Source organism: Carcharhinus amblyrhynchos, chromosome 10 (assembly GCF_965287045.1).
Source record: "Carcharhinus amblyrhynchos chromosome 10, sCarAmb.v2.hapA, whole genome shotgun sequence".
Lineage (NCBI taxonomy): Eukaryota > Metazoa > Chordata > Chondrichthyes > Carcharhiniformes > Carcharhinidae > Carcharhinus > Carcharhinus amblyrhynchos.
This window is the reverse complement of record NC_137333.1, coordinates 94,545,516-94,557,667: the sequence shown is the minus strand read 5'-3', so window position 1 is coordinate 94,557,667 and position 12,152 is coordinate 94,545,516. Positions and strand designations below refer to the sequence as shown.

Below are 12,152 nucleotides of genomic sequence, written 5' to 3'. Positions count from 1 at the left end.
TTGTTATTTCAAGGACCAAAGATTTGAGCTTTAACCCAGCCAAGAACCTGTCTAGCTTTCCACTGAAGGTTTGTAGAGTAAGCATTTCACTGCACTCACCAGCAACAAGTTACAAAAAGGTCCTCGGAAAAAAATACACTGTCTAAAATATGGCCGACCTTTCATGTTTACAGAACATATACACATTACCTCTGGTCTTCTATTATCTTGATTGTATTATTGGATAATTTTAGTATAAGGCAAGGTACTTAGCCATTGTCCACAGACCCACAAACAGGTGGTAAATGTAGCTTGAGGAACACTAGATTGTATCAAGGATGGGATAAGACAAGGAGACAGGCCTGCATGAACAATCAGATTCAGTGCAGGAATTGCTCCCACATCATTGGTTATTCTGCATCACATGCTAGCCATTTAGCCAAGTGAGCTAATTCATTCCTCCCCTCACACAAGAATATAATCTAGCCTTTTAAATATTTTGTTGACGTTGATCAAATTACCTCCAAGCCTACATATCTCCACAATGAATAGACTCAGTTTCATTTAAAAAAATGACTAATTAAGAATTTTAAAATGTAAATCATTTTGACTGGCACCTTCCCCAATCTTTTGCATAGCCTCTATATCACCTACTGTATGCGACCACCAAAACTAGACAGTATTCTAAATGCAGTCAAACCAAGGTCGTAAAGAACAAAATATGCACTGTTGTGTATTGAATAGTCCTATTAATACAACCCAACACCTTATTTGCTTTGGCTAAAGTTTCTGGGCATTGGTCATGAACCTTTAAAAGAATTATGAATCAAAACACCGAGGTCCTTTTATCAAATAATCTAGTTTTATTCCATGTGAAGTTCAAGTGTGCTCAGTGTCATTTCTACCCAAATGCAAAAATTTCATCTGGCTCAGTCAAATTCCATTTGCCAGTTTGGCAATTTACTCAGTGGATTTAGATTTGGTTGTCAAGATTTGTTCTACTCCATGCACTCTACTCACACACAACCTTTAGTACTGTCAGTTAACATATAGACAAACGCCTCCAATGAGGTAATTTATAAAATTCCTCTCTTTACCATACAGCACAAGCAACCAACATACAAGCAGACTAACAACCACCAATAATTTACTGCTGACAGGAATGCCAAATCTTCGAACAACCACAACACTTCCCATCAATTCTGCAACACAATGCCACAATCGATTAGATGTGGCAGAATCAGAAAAGGCAATTCAAACTCAACCCTCAGACATAGAACAAAATAACAATTTTTTCCAAAATACACTTTACTTACACAAAATCTAAAGACACACAAACGGTTCAAATTGTTGTAACAGTAAAGTGCAATTGTATTCAGATTTTCTCCAGAGATCAAGATGCACCGGAGGTGCTTCAGTTCAGTAATGAGTACATGATAAACATTTCAATTTTTTTTGTTTTTATTCCAATTCAATCAAATCTAGTTCAATTCAGTCTCAACAAGTTGAGACACTCGATCCAAACTGATCGGGGTAGGCATAGCTCCTCCTCCAAGGCTTGATCTCATTTGCATCTTAGCCAAAAGGCCGAGATGCCACTTAAAAATTGCTTCAAATGAAGCGGAAGTATAACCTAATGACTTCAACCAAGGACAGCATGTTGATACTACACTTGATCTGCAAATACAATTCTTTTCAAACAACGTCGGTCATGTTGCACTCTGCGGTGCATCAGTACAATTACATACTGTTAGAAATAAAGTCCAAGGGCTTTTTTCACAGTTACCAGCCCCTCGGTAATCATTGGTTGAAAAGCCTTTCCCATTGCGCCATAGCAACATCAATCCCAAGTTCAAGTGCATCCCTTTGCATGGAGTCCTAGGCCTTGGAATATGCTAGTCTGAAACACTCGGTCAAGGGCAATTCTTTGATTTGGAAGATCAACAGGTTTCAGGCAGACCAAAGTGCACCTTTCACCGCATTGATGATCTCCCAGCAGCGGTTGATATTTGTGTTAGTACGTGTCCCTGGAAACAGCCCACAGAGCAGAGAGTCCTGGTCAGAGCTGCGAAGGATGAACCTTGCCAAATACCACTGCGTCTCTGACTAGACCTTCTTTATAAAGTATCATTCCAAGGAAGTATGCAACCATCTCTTCCACCTCCTGCAACCACTTTGAGGGTAGTGTGTGGCAGTGCAAAGACTTTGGATGAAGAATCTGACAGGGAGTGCCCTTCACACCACCAGTCAAGCTAGGTCTTTGTGCTTGATTGAAAGTTGACGAGGCATTCTGTCAAACTCTCAGGGATTCACCGTCTTATTTTCCTTCAGGACCTCGAGGACAAGGAAACGACTGCTTCATCACCTTGTGGTCAAAGGTGTTTTTCTGAACAATTTTTTCCAAGGGGGACAGGTGATATGGCACAATGTCTTGGGAGCGTTCCGCAGCAACGTGGCCAGGCCCATCATTTGCAACACTGAGGACAGGTAGAGCATCAGCAAATAGTGGAACTTCATATTTGCACACTGAGGATCTACATTCACAAAAGGTGACTATCAAGATGAAGGTCGTGTTGGATGCAGTTTTTTTTACCCTCTCTTATCCAGAGATTTATGCAAGGTGTCCTTGCAGGCACAACCCATCTTCGATCTCCAGATGAACTTGAACATGGCTTGGGCAACTGCGGTAGCGTAAGATCGGGGTGTGAGTCAGACCTGCATCACGCACCTTTTCCCACATACCCAGTTTCTGCTTTATCTTAGCAATATTGTCAATTGTTTATCTAGAATATTATGCTGCATGCCTGTGTTTTATTAGGTAAGCAGAATCAATTTGGTCACCAAATCAACATTCTTTCTGGTAAGGATAGCTAATGATGCAAACATTTAATGCCCATCCCTAATTACCCGAGGTGGTGGCGGTGAGTTGCATTCTTCAATTGCTGCAGTTCATGTCGTGTAGATCCCACACATGATGTTGGAAGGAGCTTTCAGAATTTTGACCCAGTGGCAACAAGAAATTGTGATAAGTTAGAATGCTCAGTGACTTGGATGGCAATTGCTAGCATGGCATTCCAATGCGCATGTTGTCCTGGTTCTTAGCAGCAAAGGTCAAATGTTTGGAAGGTCCGGTCAAAGCAGCCTTGTTGAACTGCTGCAGTACACTTTGTGAACAGTACACACTGTTGCCACTGTGCACCAGAAGCGGAAGGAGGTAAAAGTTTAAGGTGGTGGTCAGGATGCCAAACAAGCAGGCGCCCTTTTCTGAGAGAGTGTTGAGCTTCCAGTGCTGACGGGAGCTGCATTCATCCAAATTGCAAACATTTAATTGCATTTCTAATCTGTGCCTTGTAGATAGATGGTGGATAGTCTCTGGGATGTTAGGAGACTTACTACAGAATATCCAGTTTCTGACCTTCTTCTAAGCCAGTACTGATGGCTGATTCAGCTAAGCAAATGGTTACCCCCAGAATGTAGATGGAGGCAGTGGTGGTAATGCCAATGAACATCAAGGGGAAGGAATGAGATTTTTTTCATTTTAGAAATGGTTATTGCCTGGTACTTCCGTGACACGTGTTATTTGCCACTTAACAGTTATCCACTCTGTTATACAGATTGTGCTGCTTTTAGGTATTAACCACTTCATGAGATGTTGAGAATGCAACTGAATACTACAATCAGCAAATGTCCTCACCTCTGATCTTGGAGGGGAAGTAACTGATGAAGCAACTAAAATTGAGGACAGTGTTCTGAGGAATTCTTGTAGCAACACCTAAGGTAAGATGATTGACCTCCAAAAACCATAACCCACCTTCTTGCGTGCAAGGGACAATACCAGCCAGTGTAGAGATTTCATCCAGTTGACTTCCGCTTTGCTTTGGCTCCTTGATGCAACATTTGCCAAAATATTGTCTTGATATCAAGGCAAGTCACTCTCAGATTCGTTCAGGAGATTAGCTCTTTTGTCTCAGTTTCAAACAAAGTTGCAATGAGATCTGGCACTGCGGTCCTGCAGGAATCCAAACAAGACATCAGTAAGCAGGTCATCAGCAAGTAAATGTCACTTAAATGCCACTGTCATTACTTTGTTGATTATTGAAAGTAGACTGATGAAACGTTAACTAGCTGGATTGGATTTACCCTGCATCGTATGTACCGGACATAACTGGGCAATTTTCCACACATCAGGAAAGTACCAGCAGAGCAGCCGAAAAATATGGCTGGGGGCGCAGCAGGATCTGGAGCATGTTTTCAGCACTACAACCAGAATGTTGGAAAGGCAGCCATATCCTTTGTTATATCCAATACAGTAAAAAACCTCACAACACAACACCAACAGGTTTATTTGGTAGCACAAGCTTTCAGAGGTGTTGCTCCTTCTTCAGGTGAGTGATTTGTGTTCACAAACTGGGCATATATAGACACAAACTTAATTTACAAGATAGTAGTTGAAATGCAAGTCTTTACATGTAATCAAGTCTTAAAAGGTACAGGCAACATAAGTGGAGAGAGGGTTAAGCACAGGTTAAAAGAGGTGTGCATTGTCTCTAGCCAGGACAATTAGTGAGATTTTGCAAGCCCAGGCAAGTTGTGGGGGTTGCAGATAATGTGACATGAACCCAAGATCCCGGTTGAGGCTGTCCTTGTGTGCGGAACTTGGCTATCAGTTTCTGCTCAGCGATTCTGTGTTGTCGTGTATCGTGAAGGCAGCCTTGGAGGACGATTGCCCAAAGATCAGAGACTGAATCAATGATCCGGTACATCTTGTAGAGGTTGCTGTGGCAGGGTTGTGTGGCGTCATGGTCATTGTTCTTCTGAAGGCTGGGTAGTTTGCTGCGGACAACGGTCTGTTTGAGGTTGTGCAGTTGTTTGAAGGCAAAAAGTGGGGTTGTGGGGATGGCCTTGGCAAGATGTTCGTCTTCATCAATGACATGTTGAAGGCTCCGGAGAAGCTGTCATAGCTCCTCCGCTCCAGGGAAATACTGGATGACGAAGGGTGCTTCTCTGTCGTGTTCTGTGTTTGTCTTCTGAGGAAGTCAGCACAGTTTTTCGATGTGGTGCGCCACATTAACTGTTAATTGATGAGTCAAGTGCCATATCCCTGTTTTTACGAGGGCGTCTTTAGTGTCTGTAGACATCTGTTGCAATCCTCCTCATCTGAACAGATCCTGTGCATATGGAGAGCTTGTCCATAAGGGATGGTTTCTTTAACTTGTTTAGGGTGGAAGCTGGAGAAAAGGAGCATCGTGAGGCGGTACAGTGAAGTGCTGAGGTGACCATCCTTAATGGAGATGCATCTGTCCAAGAATGCAAATGATTCTGGATAGTCTGATGGTGGGATGGAACTTGATGATGTCATCATATAACTGTTTCAGTGATTATTCGCCATGAGTCCAAAAAGGAAGAAAATGTCATCGATGTATCTAGTGCATAGTGTCAGTTGAAGGTCCTGTGCGGTGAAGAGGTCTTGGTCAAACCTGTGCATGAAGATGCTGGCATATTGAGGTGCAAATTTGGTCCCCTTGGCTGTTCTGTGTGTCTGGATGAAGAACTGATTGTTGAAGGTGAAGACGCAGTGGTCCAGGATGAAGCTGATGAGTTGTAGAATTGCGTCTGGAGATTGGCAGTTGTCAGCGTTGAGTACTGAGGCAGTTGCAGCAGTGCCATTGTCATGGGGGATGCTGGTGTAGAGTGCCAAGGAGTGCTCCTGGTTCAACTGCTCCATGGTGTACTGAGTTTCTGTAGGAAGTCCGCTGTGTCACGACAGAAGCTGGGGGTTCTTCATAAGTTAGTTTCAGGATGCCCTCAACGCAGCCAGAGAGGTTCTCACACAAGGTCCCATTGCCTGATTCAACGGGACGGCCAGGTGGGTTGGCCTTGCATATCTTAGGCAGATAGTACAGATCTCCAATGTGGGGAGTATGTGGGACGAGAGCATGATCGGAAGACCCAAAGCTACGACATCTTCTCTGGACCTTCAACATGTCATTGATGAAGACGAACAACTCACCAAGGCCATCCCCACAACCCCATTTCTTGTCTTCAAACAACTGCACAATCTCAAACAGACAACAGTGATCACAACACCACACAACCCTGCCACAGCAACCTCTGCAAGACATGCCGGATCATTGACATGAATGTCATCATTTCACATGAGAACACCATCCACCAGGTACACGCTCTTCAACTCAGCCAATGTTATCCGCATTATCCGCTGCAGGAAAGGATGTCCCAAAGCATGGTACATTGGGGAGACTATGCAGGCGCTACAACAATAGATGAGTGAACACTGCTTGAAAATCACCAGGCAAGAGTGTTCTCTTCCTGTCAGGGAACACTTCGGCAGTCATGGGGATTCAGCCTCTGACTTCGGGTAAGCGTTCTCCAAGGCGGCCTTCACGACATGACAACGCAGAGTCGCTAAGCAGAAACTGATAGCCAAGTTCCGCACTCACGAGGACAGCCTCAACTGGGATCTTGGGTTTATGTCACACTATCTGTAACCCTCATGACTTGCCTGGGCTTGCAACATCTCACTAACTATCCTGGCTGGAGACAATACACATCTCTTTAACCTGTGCTTAATCCTCTCTCCACTCACATTGTTTGTATCTTTAAGACTTGATTGCCTGTAAAAACTCACATTACAATCATTATCTTGTAAACTGAGTCTGTGTCTTTATATGCCCTGTTTGTGAACACAGCTCCTCACACACACACGAAGGAGGAGCAACATTTCAAAAGCTTGTGCTACCAAATAAACTTGTTGGACTTTAACCTGGTGTTGAGAGACTTCTTACTGAGCTTACCCCAGTCCAACGCCGGCATTTCCACATCGTATCCAATTCATTCAGTCATTTATTCATTTCACATGAAGCGAACTGAATTAGCTGAAGGCTGGCATCTGTCATGTTGGGATTTCAGGGAGAGGCTGAGATGGTTCATCCGTTCAGTAGTTCTGTTTGAAGATGGCTGCAAAATTTAAAGAATAAAGAAAAATACAGCATTGGAACAGGCCATTCGGCCCTCCAAGCCCATGCCAATCATGATATCCTAACCAAACTAAATAAAACCTCTGCCCTTAATCAGTCCACATCCCTCTAATTATGTACCCATCGAGATGCTTTTAAAAGTGTGCCTGCTTCCACCACCTCCTCCAGCATTGCATTCCAGGCACCCACTACTCTCTGCATGAAAAACTTTCCCTGCACATCTCCCTTAAAGTTTCCCTTTCTCACCTTGAACCCATGCCCCCTTCTAATTGACACTTCCACCCCAAGAAAAAGCCTCTGACCATCCACCCTGTCTGTGCCTCTCATAAACTTATAGACCTCTATCAGGTCTCCCCTCAGCACCCACCTTTCCAGTGAAAACTATCCTAGTTTATTCAACCTCTCCTCAAAGCCAACACCCTCACAACCAGGCCAACATCCTGGTGAACCTTCTTTGTTTTCTCTCCAAAGCTTCCACATTCTTCTGGTAGTGCGCTGATCAGAACTGCATGCCAAATTCAGCCTAACCAATGTTTTATATAGCTGCAACATAATTTCCCAACTCTTGTACTCAATGCCCCAGCTGATGAAGGCAAGCATGCCATATACCTTCTCAAGCACCTTGACACCTATGTTGCCATTTTTAGGGAACTGCTGACCTGCATGCCCAAATCCCTCTATATTAATATTCCTAAGGTTTCTGCCACTTAAGTATAATTCACACCTACATTTGATCCTCCCAAAATGCATCACCTCACATTTGTCCAGATTAAACTCAACCTGCCAAAAACACGCCCAAGGCTCCAATCGATATGTATTTTGTTGTACCCTCTGACAATCCCCAATCTTCATGTCACCTGCAAATTTACTAATCAGACCTACCCAGATTTTTCTCCAGATCATTGATGTATACCACAAACAACTGAGGTCCCAGCACTGGCCCCTGCGGAACACTACAGATCTCCATTCTGTAAAAAACACCCATCCATCGCTACTCTGTCTTCTATAACCAAGTCAGTTCTGTATCCTTCCAGCCAGCCCACTCGAACCCCATGTGATTTCAGTTTTTGTACTAGTCTGCCATGTGGGACCTTATCAAACCCCTTACTATGGTTCATATAACTACATCCACAGTCCTTCCCTCAAGTTTGTCACCTCTTCAAAAAAAAACTCAATTCTAGTTTTTTGAACTCTCATGTTGGGTTTTATCATCATTGAGGACGAGGATGTTTGTAAAATCACTGTCTCCAGTTACTAATCTGATAGTTGGGATTGTTTGGTTCTGTGGCATGCTGTTTCCACGTAATTCTTTGTTATAATCTCACTAGGTTGGTATATAATTTTTAGGTGTATCTGGTGCTGCTTGTGGTATGCTCTTCCAGTCATCACTGAACCAGGGATACTCTCTGGGTAATGATTGAGGGATATGCCACGGCATAAGGTTACAAACTGTGGTGGAATACAATTCTGCTGCTGCTGCTGTTGATGCACAGAGCCTCACGGATGCTTATGTTGACTTTTTTTTTTAAATTAATTATTGTCATTACCAGTCTCTCATCCATTGACTCTGTCTACATTTCCCGCTGCTTCAGCAAAGCAGCTAGCATAATTAAGGACCCCACATACTCCGAGCACTCTCTCTTCCACCTTCTTCCATCAGGAAAAAGATACAAAAGTCGTATCAACCGACTCAAGAACAGTTTCTTCCCTGCTGCTGTCAGACTTTTGAATGGGCCTATCCTGCATTAAGTTGATCTTTCTCTACACTTTAGCTATGACTGTAACACAACATTCTGCACTCTCTCATTCCCTTCTCTGTGTATGGTATGCTTTGTCTCTATAGCGTGCAAGAAACAATACTTTTCGCTGTACCAATACTTTTCACATGTGCCAATAATAAATCAAATCAAAAATCAAACACAGGGCCCAATGACCACAAACTAAACGTTGCCTAATAATGCTATTATTTTCTTCTTGGCAAGCAAAATTGTTATTCAACAGGCATCATTAGCAATGCACTATGGAAGTGGAGAACATTTAAGCAAAGAATGTTACAAACCTGTTCACTTCATATTCTTTTGACTAGTAGCAATGAACAGCTAACCTGAAACCATCAGTTTTTCACCCTAGAGTTAAAACAGCTGCTCTCCTCAGGCAATCCAAAGATGTGAAGACAAAATCCTCCTGGCCACCTTTCAGTTCAAGTGGGCACAGCATCAAAATTTCACTTGTTCCTTTTGTGATTTACTGAAATCTTAATGACAACATTGCTTCCTACTTACAACTGCATCTCCTCTCCCATTCCTGCCCCCATCTTGATGACAGCGATTACTCTTGAATTAATCTCGTAGTAATATTTTGTCTGACAATTTTCCTGGGAAGTATCTTGGAATGCTTTAGTGTTAAAGGCTTCGTATCAACAAAAGTTGTTTAAAAACTATCAAAAGTCCACTGCCATCAGTTCTGATCTAAAGCCTCAATTAAATTTAAGAGGGCTGATCCATATAATAAGCTCATAGGCAGCCTCATAGTTTAACAACTGTCTTCAATTTGTATCATACAATTTTACAGAAGAGAAGGTGGTCATTGTGCCTGTATCAGAAAAGAGCTAAGCGATTGGTCCCATGCCCTTACTCTGCTATTTCCTCCCCTGTAAGCATTTATCCAAAACTGAGAGTAATAGTTTTTTGCCAGCCAAGATATTAAGGGATATGGAACCATGACACTCGCCTTAGGATACAGATTAGCTGTGATCTCATTCAGTGGCATAACAGGCTCCAGTGACCAAATGGCCACTATTCACTAAACTTTTCATGATTTTGAACGCCTCCATTAAGTGGCCCCACTCCAGCTAACTGACATTCCTCATCGCTGGCACAATTACAGTAATCTCCCCTGCACTGCTTCCAAGTTTTGATGTCCTTCACAAATATCCAGTGTTGGGCACAAGACTCAAGCTGAGGCCCAACTCATATTTATAAATGTTTAATACAATGTCCTTGCTTCTATACTTGATGCAAAGGCAATGCAGACTTCAATGGGTTAAACAGCCTCCTTTTATTCAGTACTATTCGTGATTCTATGAACATGTGAATTAAGCTAATAACCCAGTCAAACAACATAATACAGCAGTTCTGCAATGGCTAGATTTATAGCATAATTTAAAATTTACCTGGCTAGAATAAAGTCTCCAATTCTCCAATTTAAGAAAACAATAGAAATCACAGTGTAACATTTTGCCCCTCCAAGAAAAGGTGACTTTTTCCTGGGTTCAATATCCATAGGAGCAATCATCTGTTAACTTGTCAAAAGTGATGGTTGAATGACCTAGCAAGTTGAGAAACAATGAACATCAACAGAGGTCAAGATCCATCTAACGTCGCTCAAAATACACAAGAAGGCACTTTCTAAGTCATAAGTGTGCAAATTCAAGAGGCTATGACTGCTCCAACACATCACCCCTCCCCTTTGCAAACCGCAGCAATCGACGGTGCAGAGGGACCTCGGGGTCCTTGTGCATGAGTCGCAAAAACCCAGCCTGCAGGTGCAGCAGGTGGTCAGGAAGGCGAATGGGATGCTGGCCTTCATAGCGAGGGGGAATTGAATATAAAAGTAGGGAGGTCTTGCTGCAGCTGTATAGGGCATTGGTGAGGCCGCAGCTGGAGTACTGTGTGCAGTTTTGGTCGCCGCACTTACGCAAGGATATTTTGGCCTTGGAGGGAGTGCAGAGGAGGTTTACTAGGCTGATACCGGAGTTGAGGGGGTTGAGCTATGAGGAGAGGCTGAATAAACTAGGCTTGTACTCGTTAGAGTTTAGAAGAATGAGGGGAGATCTCATTGAGACATATAAGATGATGAATGGGATGGATAGGATAGAGGTTGAGAGACTCTTCCCGCTCAGAAAGGACAGTAGGACTAGGGGGCACAGCCTCAAGATAAAGGGGGGGGCGGTTTAGAACAGAGTTGAGGAGGAATTTCTTCACTCAAAGGGTGGTGAATCTCCGGAATTCTCTGCCCGTTGAAGTGGTGGAGGCTGCCTCGCTAAATATTCTTAAGACGCGGGTTGATGGGTTTTTGATAAGCGAGGGGATTAAGGGTTATGGGGAGAGGGTGGGAATGTGGAACTGAGCCACGACAGATCAGCCATGATCTTGTTGAGTGGCGGGGCAGGCTCGAAGGGCTAGATGGCCTACTCCTGCTCCTATTTCTTATGTTCATATGGTCTTTACAGTCTTCCAAGACTATCTGTAGTTCTCCTATCCAATTATCTGAACATGTATCCGAAATGGGAATTGGAAATTCAACTCTGGATTGTTAAATCATACCCCCAGGCAGTGACTCTGATCTCTAATCATGAGATTGGTCAAACTGTTAAATATATCAGCACCCGGTGATTATAGGCATCTCAACGGCTTTAAGTATTTGAGACACATTTCACTCCTAAAATGCAATGATCCTCCCTTCAAAGTCAGTATCAAATGCAGCAGAGTAGAATAAAATGCAACCAGGTCAGTGATAACCACTTCAGTTTACTAGTGAAGCATGATGTTTTTTCTGAATAATGCAGGAAATAAATGACAAACAAAAAAATAAATTTTTTAAAAAATGTTACAAAATTTAAAATTCCAAAATCAAAACAAAGACATGAAAACTAAATGCAAATATATGAATGTATAAATGATTTGGAGAGGTGCGGGATGCTTAAGGTAAGTGAAGCACAGGCAATGTAACCACAGCGGATGTTATTGACAGAATGCACTTCTGCGGTCTTGTCAAAGCTTCCCTGGAAGCACCTCCCAACCTGAAACCTCCACAATCTACAACACAAAACAGCAGGTGCATGGGAACAGCAGTCCCAAAATTCTCCTCCAAGTCATAAAAACAGCATTTTCCCTACACCTGGTTAACTGGTCGCATTTCCGTTTCCTCCCTCCCACCTTTTTTAAAATAGTGGGGTTACATTTGCCATTCTCCAATCTGGAATCAACATATCCACTATTTCCATGGGCACCTTCATTAGTACCCTGGGGTGTAGATCATCATGCTCTGGGGATTTATCAGCATTCAGTCCAATTAATTTCTCCTGCAGTTTTTTAAACTAATACTAACTCCTTTCATTTCTTCCTGCTTACTAGACTCTTAATTCCCTAGCATTATTGTGCCTTCTTCTGTGAATAC

The 12,152-nt window shown here is 42.9% G+C and overlaps 1 protein-coding gene across 4 annotated transcripts in view; it reads right to left on the bottom strand.

Moving 5' to 3' along the window:
• jade3 (jade family PHD finger 3) overlaps positions 1-12,152 on the bottom strand; it is a 62,753-nt gene that overhangs the window by 42,107 nt on the left and 8,494 nt on the right. Inside the window, exons 1-2 of one of the 4 annotated variants that reach the window (XM_080197631.1) lie at positions 6,792-6,807; positions 3,791-3,988 (exon numbers count right to left, since the gene is read on the bottom strand). The exons of 2 other annotated variants lie outside the window; for them this stretch is intronic. The gene's annotated coding sequence lies outside the window, so the exon portion shown is untranslated. Of the gene's footprint in view, positions 1-3,790; positions 3,989-6,791; positions 6,808-12,152 lie in introns of those variants that run through there. One more of the 4 variants, XM_080197630.1, reaches the window with a different exon arrangement.